Below are 19,968 nucleotides of genomic sequence, written 5' to 3' on the forward strand. Positions count from 1 at the left end.
AATAAAGAAACCATATCTCACCTTAGCAAATGCTTTTTGAATTTCAAAACAGTCTCAGAAACACACCAATTTTTCTTTAGCAGAACAAAAGGTATGCACTCCAGAGGCTGCAACCAAGAAAGGCACAGCAATGCTGATATTCATCACACATATCTCTCATGTCAGCCAATCAAAACTCTTCCCTCACTTTTTTCAAATCAACACCCTTCCCCCCTCTGCCCTTTCTGCCCTTTTTCCATAGCAACTACCTCCTGCCAGACCTCTCATGTTTACAAGTTCACACAACAATGTTTCAAATGAACTCTGAACTCTCAGTACACCTGCTAATCCACTGCAATCTTTCATAAAATCATTTTTTCTTAACCATTCAAATTACATCTTTCAAAGAACACATCCATAAACCCTAACTTTCTGTTTTCAGCAATGGAAATCCACCAATCATTGCTAATGAACCATTAGCACTGAAACTCCACATTTTTTTTTCTTTACAAACTCCTACTGTTTCAACTGCCATTGCATTCCCACACTTCATCTGACTGCAGCAGAACCTCCTCTCGCCATGTTTTCTGTCTGGATTCTTGGACATAGCTATATCCACTGGGCTCACAGGTATGCTGATAACAGAAATTTACACAACCTCAATTTTCAAAATGTGGATATCAAATGGATTGGGCAAAGAGGATTGAGATGTCACCAATTGATACCATTGGTGAAAACCTTTTTGCATTTGCCAAACCCTGACCTCATAATAGTGCACTGTGGAGGAAATGATTTGGGCACTTTGACTGGGGTAGGTCTGGAAATGCTCTTAAAGGACACCTTTGAGCAATTAATGGCACTTTTCCCTCAAACTGCCTTGGTATATTCCAATATATGTCAAAGACAGAAATGGAGGTGGTCCAATCAATTTTGTCCACAAATTGAGAAAGCGAGGAAGCATGTAAATAAGTCTGTTTCAGCTTATATGAGAGACCATGGAATGGGCGCCATCTACAACAATAACTTGCGTTACTACATGCAAGATATCTACAGAGGAGATGGTGTGCACTTCTCAGATGAGGGAAACAGAGTTTTCATACAAAATTTAAGACTGTGTATTGGTACCTACTTATAAGTACCTAGAACTTACACAGAACACAAAAGCTCTTTTCAGAGCTACCTTAACTATAATTAGTCTTTCCAAATTTCGAATGTACCTTTTTTCACAAATTTTCACTTATGTTCGCTTCCCGGTTCGCTACCCGGTTCGCGTACCGGCAGCTAACCGCGCAAAAAATGCAATTTTCTTTTATTCCATCATATATGAGCCTCCTCAGCCACCCTCAGAAAACCTAGGGGGTCAGGATACGTCTCCCGTGCCCCCTTATACCCATTTCCCACATTGTTTTTCCTCCATCTTGTGATTTAATTCAAACGAAACACAAAATGGTGAACTCCCGTTACGCTACCGGTGAGCGACCCGGTTCGCGTACCGGGAAGCGCTTCTACCGCGAAAAATCAAATTTTTTTTATTTGCCCCATGGGACCCTTTAATAGCCCCAACATCATTCCTAGGGGGTCAAGAGGGGTCTACCTTGCCCCTTTTCATTAAATTCCCCCTTCGTTTTTCTCCTCCTCTTGTCTCTCGATCCTACCGAGAGACAGGATGGCGGCCGGTCCGGACTGTTTAGAATGTTGACAGACACTGGAGAGCCAATAAGCTTCGCTTCGCGAAGTTCCGTTACGCGTCAGGTACGCGAACCGGAGCGCTAACCGGAGCGCTGTCACAGATGTATCTGTTTTTTAAAACGTTAATTTCTCAAAATCCACTGGAGCACATATATTGAGACATAGCAAAGGCATGTCGGGCAAACCATATCTACAATTTTGCCAAGTTTCATGTAAATCCATTCAGCCGTTCGAGCTAAAAGTGAGTCCAACCGCCCTATGGAAAACTCAATGTTAAAAACGTGTTTTGGGACCCCCCTTTTTTCTCGGCCCCCCTTGACAAAACCCCCCCAAATTTTCAGGGGCTGCTCAGAAACAAAATGTGCCATTTTCCTGAAAACTTCAGCCAATTCCGTCCACAAACGCCAAAGTTATTCAACATAGAATTTTCAAAAATCCCATAGGAAAAAAATCCTAACTATATATACCTACTGGCGACGCCAGTAGGTAATATATATATATATATATATATATATATATATATATATATATATATATATATATATATATTACAATCCAGCCGGAAGCCGTGCCTTCAATGCAAGCACAAAACCCAGCGCGTAGACGCAGAGATACGCTGGAGCCAGTCTTGGTTGTTTACTGCTTTATTAAATTATAAAGTGCAGGGTGAAAAATGCCGAACAGATGCGTTTCGGACAAAGCGTCCTTGCTCACTGTTGGCGGGAGTGTGGACCACAATTAGTATATATAGCATACATTTCCGTAGCGCGCCCAATTCATATATATATTTATATATATATATATGCCAAAGTGTATTGACGAATTAATGGGTGTGTAGGAGTCAGGATGGATGATTAAGTAGATGTGTGACTGACTGTATAAGTGTGTGATTAATTGTGTCTTTCTCAATGCATGTGTTAGCGATTGATACAGACATTCACAAAGTGTAGGTTGTCAGAAGGTGTGTAAGTGGTTGCATTGTTTGGTTAGCAGCTAAATGAATATCTACATGGGCTATTGATTGCTTGTCTGAGTATCTGTATGGGTGCCTGAGTGTCTGTGTGGGTGGATGAGGGGTGTGATAATTCACTGGGTATATGTGTTCAACACTATATCTGTGAAGAGCTGTATGACTGGGTGAGTGTGTGTAGGAGTGTCTTAGTGAGTGAATGGATACCTCAGTGGTACATGTGTGAATAACTGTTTATTTGAAAGGCAGTATATATGAGTGTTTGACTGTATAAATGACTATACGTGAGAGTGAGTGATTGTGAGAGTGCCTGTATGGATCAGTGTGTGCTTGTATTAGTTACTGTATTAGAGTTTAAGTATGTGTTAGTAGCTGTTTAAATAAGTGAGGTGGTATGTGTATAACTGTACAGGTGAGTAAATAAAAGTGTGATTCATTATTTCCATTACTGACTAGGTGTGTAAATAACTCTATGAATGAGAGGCGATGTCTGTATAGATATGTGACTGGATATGATAATGCTGTATTGATGGCTCACTGTATGTATGAATGACTGTATTGGTGAATTAATTGATGTGTGTGTAAACCTAAGAATTAATCAGTGGATATGTACTAACTGGTATTGGTGTGTGCATGGTTTCGAAAAATATAGTCTGCATTTTAGAGTGGGTGTATCAAGTTTTATATTTAGGTCTGATAAGGTGCATCAGATTGTCACGTGGATGATGTCCTCAGTGATGTCATCAGTGATGTCATTTGAATGTCATCAGTGATGTCACTGACCATGTCGTGATTGATGTAATATGTGACGTCATCAGCAGTGCATTGTGGGGGCGCGAGTTATAGTTTGCTCAACTTACTGTAATAACGGAATTTCCATTGTTTTGTATGAGTGAAATGTCCAACTAACTACAATGTCCCTGAAACCTATGTTTTTTTCTGTGAATTTCTAAGTTTTTTTAAATGCTAATTCCTAACTATAACGTCTGTAAAACATATGTTTTTGTCAGTGATTTTCAAAGGTTTTTAAAATGCTAATTTCTAACTAAAACGTTTCTGAAACCTATGGTATTTTCAGTGAATTTCAAAGGTTTTTTAAATGCTAATTTCTAATTATAATGTTCATTAAACATATCTTTTTTCTGTGTTTTTTAATTAACATCCCATTCCCAACCTGGTTAAAACTGCAAATCTCACCACTCTTCCATCGATACCATTTCACCAACAAAATCGCCACAAATGAGAGCCACAACTAATGCTAATTATATGCAAAGTAGGCGTGCTCGAGCAAATAAAACACAAAACACCACTTCCCCATATTTTAAACAACCAGCCAAATCTGCAATGCGATCCAAAAAGAAGACAATAAGCTGACTTACCTGTAACAAATGAACATCAACCTTTAAATGGAATAAGAAGGTCGACTATCTACCGCGTGAATTAGACCCACCTCGCAGCCCCATCTAAAGACCAACACGTGATAGAGCTACTGATCATGCAGCTCCGACACCCAACAACACCCAGCGCCAACACCACCAGAATCTCCCCCCGAATCACCCCCCGCTACTACCACAGAGGCAGCGCAAAACAGGACAACGGACTTTCCCAAAATACCAGTGTCCCTCAGCCGCACAGTAGCTGAATGTTGGGAGATGTGGCAACCAACTATATATGAAGAAAGCAAGTCACCCATCAATAATAAGGCACACAATGTCAAGTGTAACGCTGATGTGTTGCACAGACCTCACTATGCAAACCACAAACCTCTCCATGTGGAGATATACTATTGATATTTGTAGTGTATTGCACAGTGGACGCAACCATGTTACCTCAGGAAGTGGGGAAGATCTCGATCATGTAGCTGTGTTGTCCCCCCCTGGAGGCGGAAGCGGAGTTGTCGGATCCAACGTACACTACTCCAGCATAGGAGCTTGAATAAATAGGCACGGCACAAGGAGTGGTTCCTTTCTGGGAATACCTGTAGAAATAAAATTGACAATTGTGCCCCATCATTTCCCTGTTTCTGCCTGACAGCCATTTTTCTCATTCAGACAAGCACCCATTTTGTGTGTGACATGATCTCAGCAACTTGTCTGAAAACTGTCCTTCACATCCCCATTGAATCTTGGACAACCCCCTGCTCCTTGTGGTCGAGCCAATTCCAAGAAGCCTGCCTGTGTGCCTTCCCCCAGTTGTGCCAGAGACTCAGCCACATCCTGTCCATTGTTGGTAACTCAGCCTGTCACACCAACTGCCCTGTGACCACCCCCAACTGAAAGAGGAAGCACGAGGTTAGGCCCTGAAACCACACCAACTAATAGAGGAAGCACAAGGTTGTACACTGTGAACACACACATTTCTGTGGTTTTGCCAATTCAGGGAACCAGCAGCAGATAGTTCCTGTTCTTAACTGTAAGACACCCTGCACCTGGCATCTTAGTTCATTGACCACCCCTTCCTGTGCTTCAGCCAATTCCCAGAACCAGCAGATAGTTCCTGTTTTAAGAAATAGTTACTGCAAGCCAGAGAGCAGATGGTCTCTGTTTTACACAAGATAGTTCCTCTTTTTGACTCTTGTGGTTCAGCCAATTCCCAGAACCAGCAAGATAGTTCCTGTTTTACACAAGATGGTTCATGTTTCTGACATGAAGCACGAGCACAAACCCCAAATGAGGAAGCCTCCCCCTTCCAACTGTCAGACTATTTCACATCGCAAGTCCCCTCACGAAGCCTAAGACACGCCCCCATTTCTTCACACTCTGCTCTGATCTTTGTTCCTCCATCTGCCACGACCTGTTTGTTCCTCTATTTTGCCTCATGACCAAGACTGTATAAAATGTTCTGCTGTTAAAAAATAAAACCCCCACTTCAAGAGAGGGACTTGAGAGATTGCTCCTGTGCCCGCTTGGTGCTGGAAGCGCTCCCCTTAACTCGAGTTATTGGTCTCCTCTTCTTTCATTTGAGCACCACGGACTCCTCGCTTTGCATTGACAAGAAATTATGATTTATTAAGCATAGAAATTCAGAAATGAGGTAATAAGTAAATTTAATTTACCACATTAATTGGCGCCCGAATAGTGACATTCCCTTTCCCCCACGCGCCGGCGATATTGGACCCGGTACTGTCCCCTCCTGACCGTTGACGTACTTCAAAAGTGCACAACGCAGGGAATTCCCGCTAACTCCCTCGAGGCGAAGAGGGGGACCGACTGCGGCCCAGCATCCACACGAGGCGGTGAGGAAATAGCGGAACGTCCTGAACCAAAGCCCAACCTGCGAAGCAGACGAGTCCGAGGTTGTACAAATCCCACCTTGAAACTGCACGCCGCGTTTTTCCAAAATCTTCAAGAGGCCTTCCAGTTATTTTTCGGTGAGTACTGCTGAAAAGTATAAAAACGAACCCACAGCTTTTGTGGGGGCGGTAAAGATACGCGTTTTGTTGGTTTCTCACCTATCTTTGGTGAGGACTACTAAAACTAGTATAAAAGACGGACTCACTACCTTGTGCGCACGGTAAAGATACATGTTTTGTGGGTTTCTCACTTATTTTGTGAGGACTACTAAACTAGTATAAAAGACGGACTCACCTCTTTCGTGGGTACGGTAAAGATATTTGTTCTGTTTGTGTTTTTCTCACTTCTAAAATCTTTGAAAGTCTTGCCATCATGCCTATTTTCTCGAAAATACGTAAGATGGCAACAAAAAGGAGTATTCTTGAGAAGGAAATTCCCCTTCCTCCTCGGGATACTCCAGGACACTTCATGTATGCAAAACATGGTGTTGGTGCACTTATTTATTGTGATCTATGGGTAGAATATACTAAAGACCTAGAACTCAGATATAGATGGCCTGAAAATGGTAGTTTTGATACAGAGTGTATTATGAAATTAGAGGAACAGTTATGGAAGAAAAAGAGAGTCCGCCAGTCACAGAGTGACTCAGTAGAGTTATGGAGAAAAGAAGCCCATAGGAGGCAACAGAAGGAATTGCATAAAGTTGAAAAGGGTAAGAGAATGTCAGAGCAGGCCAAGAAAGAACAGTTACAAGAAATAGGGAAAGAAGTAGTTAGTGAAAGGAATAAAAGGGAACAATCAGCCATTTCTACTGGTTTTTATCCTGTATTGGCATCTGCACCTGAAAACCTTATCATTGCATCAGCACAGCCTACAGCCCCACTACCAGAGGATACTTTCACCAATTTCCTCTTAGATACTCCACCTCCATATGAGGTTCCAGTAATTCAACACCCTCTGCCTCCGCCACCCCTTTTACAACATAACGCACCACCTCTCACTCCAGAAGGGGGTGCCGTAAGTCCAGACCCAGGTAAAACAATTCCCGACTGCCCCTATGACCCGACTCCGAGCAACACAGGGGAGGCGGGCCGAATAAGTAAAATAATTCATGACTCCTGGGAAGAAATAAGACATCTACCAGCAATTGACACGTTTCTTCAAGCGGCCTCTGAGTTTCTTCGTACTGGAGAGAACTCACGAGCCATTAACGCTATGACTACAAGAAGATCACACCCTGTAAAAATGCACATGTATAGGTTCCTCCTTTGCTGTTTCATAAAACACATACAGGCAGAGGAAAGAAATGTACCAGTTTCACTTTTTGACTTATTAGATTCCGCATCCAACCACATTTGTCTAGAACTTATAAATGATGCACTAGACAGGTTCACCCGTAACGTGACTAGTATTCTGCAAAACTTGCAAACAAATGAAGAGAATAAGAAACTCGAGGAGGAAATTACTGAACCTACTGAAAAAGCCCTACCCGTTTGTTCATCCGCCCCTAATTCACGAACACCCCTGCCTACATTCCTCCAAGGTCACTCTGAACGGTCATCTCCAGATGAGTTATTTGAAAATACATCCAATGCATTAGACTACTGGTTAGACCAGGAACCTCCGCTCACATCGGAGGAGGAGGAAATAGCCAGAACTGCGACCCTATGGGTCTCTCAATATAAGATATATGACAATGATCTCATAGCCCAGCTTTTTCTAGCATTACCACGCTCAAATCAAAGATTAGCAAGTCTCTACATGGTACAACATCTCATCACACTCAATGACACTCATTTTAAACATGATCCAAGACTCGAAGATTTTCTGTCTGACTGTGTTGATAACATGTTCCTCCACAATAGTTCAGTTTTTCTCAACACATTTATAGATTTCAGACAGAAATACCAGAAAGTGACTGGATATAGATCGCCCCATAATACGTGTGGATCAACTAATAGACTTTCTCAAACACGCCAGTTCCCCATGAGAGAGGTCCACCCCAGAACTGACACAAATGGAGCGCTACAACGCGTCTTTATTTATGTACCCTTGACAAAACTTGAGTTACTAAGGATTAAAGAGATGGTTCCCTCCCACTCAAAGGATCCTGTTGGATTCTTTAAGGAATTAGGAGATGTATTAATGATAGGAACATATACTCTTTCTGATATCACAGCAATTCTGAAATTATTGTTGCCATCAGGTATATATGACAAACTAAGAGAAAAAGATTGGGAAGTAGCAGGTGAACACATTAGATGGACTGAACTTCAGAATGACGAAAATACTAGAGTAGCAGGTCAAGGTATAGGAGACAGACTAAAAGCACTTCCTGGCACTATTTTAAAGGTGCTACCACAGTTACTAACAGTGAAAAAGGAGGACTGGGATGCCATTTCTACTAAAAGTAGAAAGTACCTGGCAAGCACATACACTTCCACAGGTGTTACAAATGCTACAATATCACCAGAATCGCATTAGGGATGAAGAAGAAAATGATAAGAAACGCATGAAAGACACAAAGATGAAAGCATTAGTAGCCATAACTGCACCCCAGCGTCAACAGACACCAAGTAGCCAGACAAATATAAAAAGCACTTGTAATTATTGCAAGAAGATGGGACACTTCGTTAAAGCACAATTTGGCTCCGGTAAGACCCAGCCACGCCCATATCAGCCAAAACAGAATGTTTCCCAAGACAGTTCAACACCTTCAGTTCCGCCGACAACACAAATGGCCCAAATGAACATTATAGACAGCGACTACACTGAATATTACCGAGATTTCTCATGATGTTGCCCAGAGAGAGAAGATGACAAACTGCCCCTAATCCCCATTTAGTAGATCAGAAAGGTCCATTTATAGAGGTCCGACTTCTTGGGGAGGATAGGAAATTTCTACTAGACACTGGGGCCAGTAAAACAACAATAAGCCATCAAGAGGTCCCAAAGGCTCCTCTCTCGGGTTCAAAAAGTATTTCTCTGGGTTTCTCGGGACAACCTGTGACCAACGCCACGTCAAAACCACTGCCCTTGCAGGTTGGTCCCCTCACGACAACTATAGATCGTATATTGACAAAATCATGTCCAGAAAACTTGCTTGGTATAAAAACATTGAAAGAATTAGGAGCTGTCATTGTTTGCTCACCTACAGATGTCAGACTATTTCTGCGAGATTTCAAGGGCCACTACACAAGTAGAGAATTAGATGAGCGTTTGAAAGATTTGCCACACATCCTGTGGGCCACTGATTCCACCACAGTAGGATGTATGGAAATAACACCTCACAAGGTTACACTAAAAGAGGGAGCCCAACTACCAAGCATAAGGCAATACAAAATTCCACCTCAGGCTGAACAAGCATTAATGTTAATTATTCAGGACCTAATACAGTCAGGTGTGATTAAAGAAACAACTTCTAACATTTGCATTTCCCCTGTTTTACCAGTCCATAAAAAAGTGGAACCAGGAACACCACCTGTCTACAGACTAGTGGTGGATTTGAGAGAGCTCAATAAATGTGTCGTTCCACAACACCCTGTGGTTCCAGACATCTCCACCCTACTCACAGCCATAGATGCGGAAGCAACGCATTTTTCAGTCATTGACTTGAAAAACGCATTCTTTAGCATACCTATTCACCCAGACAGTCAATACCTTTTTGGCTTCTCCTTACAAGGATGAAGTTTCCAATTCACAAGAGCTCCTCAAGGTTTCACAGAGAGTCCAAGCGTATATAGCCAAGCATTAAAAAGACAACTAGATACTGTTCAAATGCCCACGGATACAGCCATACTACAATATGTTGATGATATCCTCATTACGGCCAGATCTGACGCAGCATGTGCTGAAGCATCACTACTAGTACTAGAATTCCTAGCTGCAAATGGCCATAAAGTTTCCCCTGGTAAGCTCCAATTTTGTTTACAGCAAGTGGCATACTTAGGGCACTTGCTGCCAAAGGAGGGAAGGCAGCTTACACAGGAACGCATCCAGCTCATACTACAAATACCACAACCAACAACACAGAAACAAGTTCGAGCCTTTGTTGGTCTCACCTCATATTGTAGACAGTGGATCCCACAATTTGCACTCATTTCCAAACCGTTAGTACAGCTGACAACACTCGAAGCTGGCGCTACTCCACAATTACCCCGGACAGATGAACACACGCAAGCCTTTCAGTCTCTTAAAAAAGCTATGAGTCATGCCCCAGTGCTGGCAACACCTAATTACACCAAAGATTTTACATTATTTGTAACAGAAAACTCAGGTACAGCACTATCAGTTCTGACCCAACTTCAAGCAGACAAACATAAACCATGTGGTTATTTTTCAAGCACATTAGATCCAGTAGCACAAGCATTGCCTGCATGTCTAAAATCAGTAGCAGCTACTGCACAAGCTATTAGACAAAGCGATTCTATTGTATTGGGACATCATCTGATAGTTCAGGTCCCACACGCTGTAGAACTTCTGTTAAACAGAACACAAACACAGCATCTGACAATAGCCAGACTCACCGGATATGATATGACACTTTTTCAGCCACACATTGAGATTAGACGCTGCAACGTTTTAAACCCAGCAACACTGTTGCCACTGACCTCTCCTACTGAAGAAATTCACGATTGTATTGACATAATTGATTTAGTGACCAAACCAAGACCAGATTTACAAGATACTCCCCTTGCTAAGGCAGAAATGACACTCTTTGTTGATGGTTCATGTATGAGACTCCCCACAGGAGAATTAGCAGCAGCCTATGCCATCACAAATGGTACAGACACTTTAGAAGCACACAAGATAGAGATACTGTCGGCACAGGCAGCAGAACTCATAGCCCTAACAAGAGCATGTCACTTAGCAAAAGGAAAGTCAGTTAACATCTACACTGATTCACAATATGCCTTTGGAGTTGTACACAACTTCGGTACATTGTGGAAAGAGAGAGGATTTCTCACATCACATGGGTCCAGAATACAGCATGCTACACTCATCACTGCCCTCTTAGAGGCCAGTCAGTGACCAGAGAAAATCGCAGTGCTAAAATGTAAAGCGCACACAAAAGGAACAGATGAAATATCAAAAGGAAATGATTCTGCAGACAGTGCAGCCAAGTTAGCAGCAAACACAGAATTAAGTATACCACACCGCCAATATACAATACAAGACCCCTTTTCTGACATCCAGGATGTCCAAAGTCACGCCACATCACAGGAACTGCTAGAATGGAAGGAAAAAGGAGGGGTCCTTACAGATCAAGGCTGGATGACACCTGAAAGAGCGGTATGGTTTCTACCGGATGCCATGGTACAGGTTATGGTAAACACCATACATGGACCAGCGCATCTAGGAGAAAAAGCAATGTTAGACAGCATACAGAATATATGGCACAACAAACATTTGAGAACTGCAGCCAAACAAAAAGTTAAAACGTGCATGATTTGTAATCAGTTCAACCCAGGAAAAGGGACAAAGGTGGAACAGGGAGGATTCCAACGCCCTGACCATCCATTTGAAGTTCTCCAGATGGACTATATCCAGATGGAGAGATGTAGAGGTCACAAGTATGTGCTAGTTGTAGTGTGTGCTCTGACCAGATGGACAGAAGCCTATCCCGTCCCAGATTACACTGCAATGACAACTGCTAAACAATTAGTTAGAGAGTTTTTCCCAAGGTATGGGTTGCCCCGTGTCATCTACTCAGATAACGGCCAACCTTTTTCCTCTGAACTCATGAAGCAAGTGTCTCTTCTGTTAGGGTACACTTGGAAGTTTCACTGTGTAAGACATCCTCAGGCAGCAGGTCTAGTAGAAAGGCACAACCAAACTTTGAAGACAAAATTGGCCAAGATATGCACTGACAAAGGCGTGGACTGGATGGTAGCCTTACCGGTTGCCCTCTTCTACATGCGTATGGTAGCCCATTCCAGAACTTGCTTATCTCCATATGAAGTGGTCTTTGGCAGACCACCAAATATGTGGGGTAGGCCAAGGCCTAAAAGAATAACTGATGTTGACAGTACTATGCTGACTGACTACCTGGCTTCCTTGATGTCTGCACTCCAATCTTGTCGTTCTCAGGTTGCTGCCACCTTCCCTGACAAAACCAACCCGGAAGAACACGCCATCCGACCCGGGGACTGGGTCCTCGTGAGGAACTTCGACCGGACCAGTCCCCTCCAGCCCAGGTGGAAGAAGCCAAAACTCGTACTACTAACAACACGGACAGCAGTGAAGGTCGAGGGCAGAAAGGGCTGGCTCCACGCAAGCCACTGCCGGAAACATTTTGGACAAAAAGGCACTGTTGCTGATGGCCCTGCCAATCCCACTGACATTGTGACTGAACAATCTTTATTGCCTTTGGAACTAACCCCACAACAGGACTACAAATCAAAGTTAAGGTCTGCCATTCGGACTCTGGCTAATTAAGTCCATTGGGCGTCGGTCCAGTGGTGAAGCGGTTGGAGCATGGGAATGGATTTTAACACCTTGACTATGTGGGAGAAAGAAAAAATGAACTCTAGAAAAAGACATAATGGTCCTATTATATGTTTGACAGTATTATTTTTCCTCATGGCAGTTATGACGTGTCTTGGTTGGATTCTCCACACTGTTTTTCCTCCAACACAACACACCTCTCATACACCCAACAGCACTCAGGAACACACCTATCACGACCTACCCCCTCATGAACAAGCCCATCGACTAGCCTTGCAAAACAATACCTTTATACAGATGTTACACTACACTCATCAGTCCAGCAATAGCAAAAATTGCTGGATATGTGGCCGCCTCCCACCTCATCAGAAAAAGGGAGGGATGCCTCATTTCCCCTTCCCATTCTCTTATAATGGAACTTGTGAAGCCTGGTTCACCCTAATAACAGCTGACGATACTACCCCCACCTCCTGCCCTGACGGAAATAATTCATGCAAGAATGGGTGGCCTTGGGGGGACTTAAACAAGGTAGTTAATGCTGCCTGTTACCCAAATGAGGATGGAAATCCTCAGGCGATAGGTACAGTCCTAGAAAGTGAAGAATACAAGCAAGGGAACATGACCATGTCCTACAAGATGTTAAATACCAAACCTAAAAAGAAAGCTGGTCCCCCTTCCATCTCGGTCTCACCAGTAAAAGGACACCATCCAGAAAAATGGCTCTGTTCCATTAGGACACAGTGACTGTCATACCACTATAAGTTTTGAAGACAGAGGAAAGTCCTCATTCTTAGCATCTCGCCATACTTATTTCGTATAGATGATCTCATGAAAATTGAGATATAATGTAGGTACACTCTGGGGCAAGGAGGGAATGTGGAAATAAAATTGACAATTGTGCCCCATCATTTCCCTGTTTTTGCCTGACAGCCATTTTTCTCATTCAGACAAGCACCCATTTTGGGTGTGACATGCTCTCAGCAACTTGTCTGAAACTGTCCTTCACATCCCCATTGAATCTTGCACAACCCCCTGCTCCTTGTGGTCGAGCCAATTCCAAGAAGCCTGCCTGTGTGCCTTCCCCCAGTTGTGCCAGAGACTCAGCCACATCCTGTCCATTGTTGGTAACTCAGCCTGTCATACCAACTGCCCTCTGACCACCCCCAACTGAAAGAGGAAGCACGAGGTTAGGCCCTGAAACCACACCAACTAATAGAGGAAGCACAAGGTTGTACACTGTGAACACACACATTTCTGTCGTTCTGCCAATTCTGGGAACCAGCAGCAGATAGTTCCTGTTCTTAACTGTAAGACACCCTGCACCTGGCATCTTAGTTCATTGACCACCCCTTCCTGTGCTCCAGCCAATTCCCAGAACCAGCAGATAGTTCCTGTTTTAAGAAATAGTTACTGCAAACCAGAGAGCAGATGGTCTCTGTTTTAGACAAGATAGTTCCTCTTTTTGACTCTTGTGGTTCAGCCAATTCCCAGAACCAGCAAGATAGTTCCTGTTTTACACAAGATGGTTCATGTTTCTGACATGAAGCACGAGCACAAACCCCAAATGAGGAAGCCTCCCCCTTCCAACTGTCAGACTATTTCACATCGCAAGTCCCCTCACGAAGCCTAAGACACGCCCCCATTTCTTCACACTCTGCTCTGATCTTTGTTCCAAACAAGCATCCTGGGACCGGTTTCGGATTCATAATCCTCATCAGCCAGGCTATCTTGAATCCAGTGGCCAAGTGAGCAAGGGACTCACGTCTGAGCATACCCTGCCAACTTAGGGTGAACAAAGCGCTTGATTCCGGTCCAGGGAAGACATGGCTTGGCAGTTCGGGCTGGACAATTCCCATGAGGCACAGGGTCAGATTGATTTGCATATGGCCATGTCTGAACTGGGGTGGCGGAGTGAGCTAAAGAACGGTGATGGATTAAACCCAGATCAGTTGACTGGGGGTGAATGTTTGTATTGTCAATGCTCCGTCCGTCATCACCTTTGGTTTTTCTCAGCTCAACTCAATGCCATGTGGCTGTGCGCCTATCCTGACCGCTGCCTGCACCCTACACTGGGGTTACATGGTTCACAATTCAAGATAAATAGTGATGCAAATTGTGTAAGAGACTATAATGGGTTAAGAAGACCAAATGCTCCCAATCTGTGCAGCTCAAGTCAATGTCACTTGCCTGTGAGCCTTTGGTGACCGCTGCCTCCGGTCTACACGTGGTGCCAACTAACCCTGTTCAACGCAAGCCGATCCCACATGTGTAACTGGTTCCTGAATCCCGAATGGCAGCAACCCCAACTTCTTTGCAGCAACCATAGCGCCATACTCCCTTCAAACAGTGATTGATATTTGAATATGGAAGGCCAGCGACACATGGTGCCACTGAACCTGAACTACGCGGACCTGTGGGGCCACCAACGTATGCAGGTGACTGTGGGCCCTTGCTCACCGCTACCTCTGGCCTACACTGTGGCACACCGGCGATACATGGTCCCACTAACTTTTTTTAACACAAGCCAATCCCACATGTGTAACTGTGTCCTGAGTCCTGAATAGCAGTGACCCCCAACTCCGTGAGACAACTACAGCAGCAGACTCCCTTCAATCAGTGAGGAATATTGGCATATGGAAGACTGGCGACACGTGCTGCCACTGACTCTGCTCAACACAAGCCAATCCCACATGTGTAACTGTGTCCTGAGTCCTAAATGGCAGTGACCCCAAGTCTGTGGCAGCCACCACAGCACCTGACTCCCTTCGATCAGTGAGGCATATTTCCATAAGCAACGGCGGCGACACGTAGTCCCACTAACACTCTTTAACACAAGCTGATCCCACATGTGTTTGATCAGTGAGGCAAATTTCGATATACAAGGCCGGTGACACGTAGTCCTAGTAACCCTCTTTAACACAAGCCGATCCCACATGTGTAACTGTGTCCTGAGTCCTGAATTGCAGCGACCCCAACTTCGTAGCAGCGACCACAGCACCTCACTCCCTTTGATTAGTGAGGAGTATTTGCAGATTGAATTCTGTCGACAAGCGGTGCCACTGAACCTGCACTACTCAAGCCGGTGGAGACACCATTGTATGCACATAATAATAATAATAATAAAAGCCTTTTATATAGCGCCTGGTTACACTAGGAAGCAGTGTGTCCCCGCGCTTTATGGAAACAAGGACTGGGCTGAACAGGAAAGGTTAGGAAGAGAAGAACTGAAGGGGGCCTGAAGAGAGGGAATTATATTTTCGGGAATAAATATGTGTTTAATTTTTGGCGATTTTTTTTTTCTGATGGTTCCATTCTAAGTTTAATGGGAAGTGAGTTCCATTGTTTACTAGCCAAGTATTTAAAGGATCTACCGCCCATACGTGTCTGGTAGATTCTAGGTACTTCAAAAAGCATACTGCTTTGGGATCTTTTGGGTTGGTACTTGGTACTTGGTCAGTAATTTTTGAAGGAATATTGGTCCTTTTCCTTGGGCAATGCGGTGGGTCATACACATTGTTTTAAATGTGATGCGTTCACGTATGGGTAACCAGTGGAGGGTGGCGAAGGCACGTTTTCCTGAGGATCTTCTAGATAGATTGAGTGCCAGCCTGGCAGCTGCGTTTTGTACGCACTGCAGGCGCTGAAGGCCTTTTTTGCTTAAACCCATATACAATGAGTTGCTGTAATCGAGATGGGGTGTAACTAGAGAGTGGATTAGAGTTTTCCTATTAGTTGCAGGAAGGGAGTCCAAGGTTTTTTGAAGAGTCTTAAGGATTCCATAACATTTGCCTGCAATTCCTCTAGTGTGGTGTTCGAGAGATAGGGTAGAGTCTAGTCTAACCCCTAGGTTTTTCACCTGCTCGGAGGGTTTAGGTATGGTGCCGAGTTCAGATGGCCATCATGCAGACGCCCAGATGGATGGAGACTTCCCCAACACAAGAAGCTCAGTTTTATTTGCATTTAGGCATAAACAGTTGGTATTCATCCATCTGGCCAGGTCGCTGAGGCATGCCGAGAAGCTAGCTGAGGCTTTCTCGGGTGATTGAGATAGTGTCACTATTACCTGGATGTCATCCGCATATGACACTATCTCAACCCCATATGCCTCAGCTATCTTAGCCAGGGGTGCCATGTAGAGGTTGAATAATGTGGGGCTCAATATTGAGCCCTGCGGTACCCCATGTTTGAGTGCTCGAATTTCCGATTTAAAGGGAGGACAGTTAACTTGGAATTGTCTATTAGCCAGAAATGCGTGCATCCATTCGTGAGCCAGACCACCTATTCCAACTTCGCTAAGGCGTGAGAGTCGTATGGAATGGGAGACGGTGTCAAATGCCGCGCTCAGATCTAATAAAATGAGCGCAGCTGTCATCCCCTCATCTACTCTGCTTCTCAGTAGCTCTGTGGAAAAGAGAAGGGCTGATTCAGTGGAATGGTATGTTCTGAATCCTGATTGCGTGGGGTGAAGATGGTGGCCTTCTTGTAAATGTTTTATCAATTGAGTATTGACTATCTTTTCCACCACCTTAGCGCAGAATGGTAAGAGTGATATAGGGCGGTAGTTGTCCAGTTGGGTTACACTAAGGTTGGCCTTTTTTTTAATAGGGATGACCTGCGCTGTTTTCCAGTCTTGCGGGATGTGGCTCGTTTGGAATGATAATTTAGCCATGTGGCTTATATGGTTTACCAGTTATTCGGCCTGGTTTTTGAGGATCTTGGGGCGAGCTACATCTTTTGGGGAACCTGATTGTATGCTACGAATAATTTTCAGCACCTCAATGTCATCAGGTACAGAAAATTGATTTAGATGACAGGTGTTAGTTGGTTCAACCTCAATGGTATGGTTACTAGTTATATAATCCATGACCTTCGGGAAGGTTTTGTAGATGTTTTCTACTTTTTGGACAAAGAAGTCCGCTATCGCTTCACAAGTAGCTGTAGAATGTGTATCTGGGGCTATAGTCCTATCAACTGAAGTAAGTTCTTTATAGATTAAAAAGAGTTCCCTGGTAGAATTTTCGGTTGATTCAATTCTTTTACTGAGGAAATTTCTTTTGGCTATTCTGATCTTTTTATGATAATTTTTTATATTGATTTTGTATTCAAGTTTGGCAGTTTCATCGTATTTATTGCACCAGATGCGCTCTAGTTTTTTACATTTTGATTTGGTAGCTATTAAATCAGCATCAAACCATTGTGCAGATTTAAGACATCTTACAGGTGTTTTAGTAGTCCAAGGTGCAGTTGTATCTAGCGCTTTAGTTAGCCAATTTTCGTAGTCTGTCCAGGCTTCCTCTATATTGTCTTTCAGAGGAGGACAGCCTGCTTTGAGGGCAAGTTCTAAATCAGTTTGTTTAAGTTTTCCCCATTGTCTGCGTTTAGATGTTATCTGTTTGATTTGTTTGGGTTGTTTATATTCTCCTAGGAATGTGAATTTGATCAAGGAGTGATCTGACCATATTACCTCATATAGGGGTTGAACCGTTAGTCCCTCCCAGTTTGCAAAGATCGGGTCCAAAAGATGCCCAGCCTTATGGGTAGGTTTTAGAGATTGTAATTTAAGTTTAAGCATTTCTAAAGATGCAAGTAGCCCTTGGGCATCTTTGATTTTTTTCGTCTTCAAGATGGAGGTTTAAATCTCCTAGGATAAGAAGTTTGTTATAACGAAGAGCAGAGTGGGTGATGACCTCTATCAGACTTTCGATAAAATTTGCAGCCCCTCCTGGTGGGCGGTAGATTAGGTAGCCATTAAAAGTTATATTTGGACTATATTTAATCGCAAAGAAAGTGGCTTCACTGTCTTTAATCGTGGCCATTTCCAGGGTACATATTAAATCAATTTTATGGATAATAGCAATACCCCCTCCCTTTTGTTTATTCCTGTTGATGTTTAGTATGCCGTAGTTTTCTGGTAGGGCCTCTAAGATATCTGGAGTGGATTCCTCATCTAACCATGTCTCAGTTAGGAAGAGAACTTCTGGTTGATGGTCAATTAGTAAATCAAATATTTCGAGTTTATGTTTTCTCAGCGAGCGACAGTTAACCTGAAACATTGTTAGAGGTTTCGACTTGTATTTGTAATCCTTGTTGTTCTTAGGATTATATGAGCAGGTTCTACATCTTGAAGGCATCGTTTCAGCCTTCCATGAATGTTTACATGTTTTCTTAGTAGGTGAGCAGAGATTTTCTAGCTGTTTTTTCGAATATGTGATTATTCTTGGGGGATCTAGAGGAGATCGGGCAGGGATTTGTGCCCCTGTCCCCGGATGGTCCCAGACGGGCACAGACGAGCTTGCCTCTGGTGCGCCTCCGGCGCACCATCGGTGCGCTCGCTGCGCACGTCCGCTGCGCGTATTGGGTGAGGGGTCCATTTTATAGTGTCTGGGCCCAAATCGCCCAGACACTAAAGCGCTGTCCTTGTGCTGTCCCAAGATGGCACCCGAAGTCTGCGCCTGGAGGGAAATGCGTGCGAGAATCACCAGGAGCCCGAAATCGGCTTCCTGACGTTTCGGGGGGCTCAAAAGGTAAACTGCGTCAAGATGCAGCAATGGGGGGTAATTTAAAAGCACAAAGCAATTTCAAATGGTTCTGACAAATATCAGCGCTAATAAACAAATACTACATGCAATTTTTTTTTTTTTTTAAATGGTAGCCCTAAACTCCCGGCTTCCGCCTCAGGAGTCCTCGTTCACAGTGCTAGGTAGTTTAAGATATGCTCTTTTATGGTGTCTGGGCCCAAATCGCCCAGACACTAGAGCGCTGTCCTTGTGCTGTCCCAAGATGGCGCCCGAAGTCTGCGCCTGGAAGGAAATGCGTGCGAGAATCACCAGGAGCCCGAAATCGGCTTCCTGACGTTTCGGGGGGCTCAAAACGTAAAATGCGGCAAGATGCGGCAATGGGGAGTAATTTAAAAGCACAAAGCAATTTCAAATGGTTCTGACAAATATCAGCGCTAATAAACAAATACTACATGCAATTTTTTTTTTTAAATGGTAGCCCTAAACTCCCGGCTTCCGCCTCAGGAGTCCTCGTTCACAGTGGCTGTGGACCCTTTCTCATCGCTACCCCTGGCCTACACTACGGTCAGCAGAGCTCACAATTCAGATAGAGTCCTGATTCCACATGACTCAGTCCAGTAGGCAACTCACATTACGCCCAGTGAGGCCGTCCACATCAAGCACCATCAAAGGCTCATACAGTCTCAATGCTTCTGGTGCCACTAGCCCTATTTATCACAAACCAATCCCACATGTGTAACTGTGTCCTGAGTCCTGAACGGCAGTGACACCAACTTCGTGGCAGAGACCACAGCACCAGACTCCCTTTAGTCCTATTTGTTGTTCTTTTCTTTAAATACATTTTTTTATATGTAAATCTATACATGACTAAGATTCTTCTTTCTCCAATCGCAAATAGACACTTCCGGGCCAAAAAGAAGGTTGTTGTGGGTATGTTGGTAATGTGGAGAGAGGGAGCATCAAAGGGGTATCACTCACAGAAATACCTCCAACATCTTTTCCCAAATGCCTCTGACAGATGCCAGCTGATGGACTGAATCACAAAATGGTTTTTTAATACTTATATAGTGTG

Source organism: Lissotriton vulgaris, chromosome 1_1 (assembly GCF_964263255.1).
Source record: "Lissotriton vulgaris chromosome 1_1, aLisVul1.2, whole genome shotgun sequence".
NCBI classification, from domain to species: domain Eukaryota; kingdom Metazoa; phylum Chordata; class Amphibia; order Caudata; family Salamandridae; genus Lissotriton; species Lissotriton vulgaris.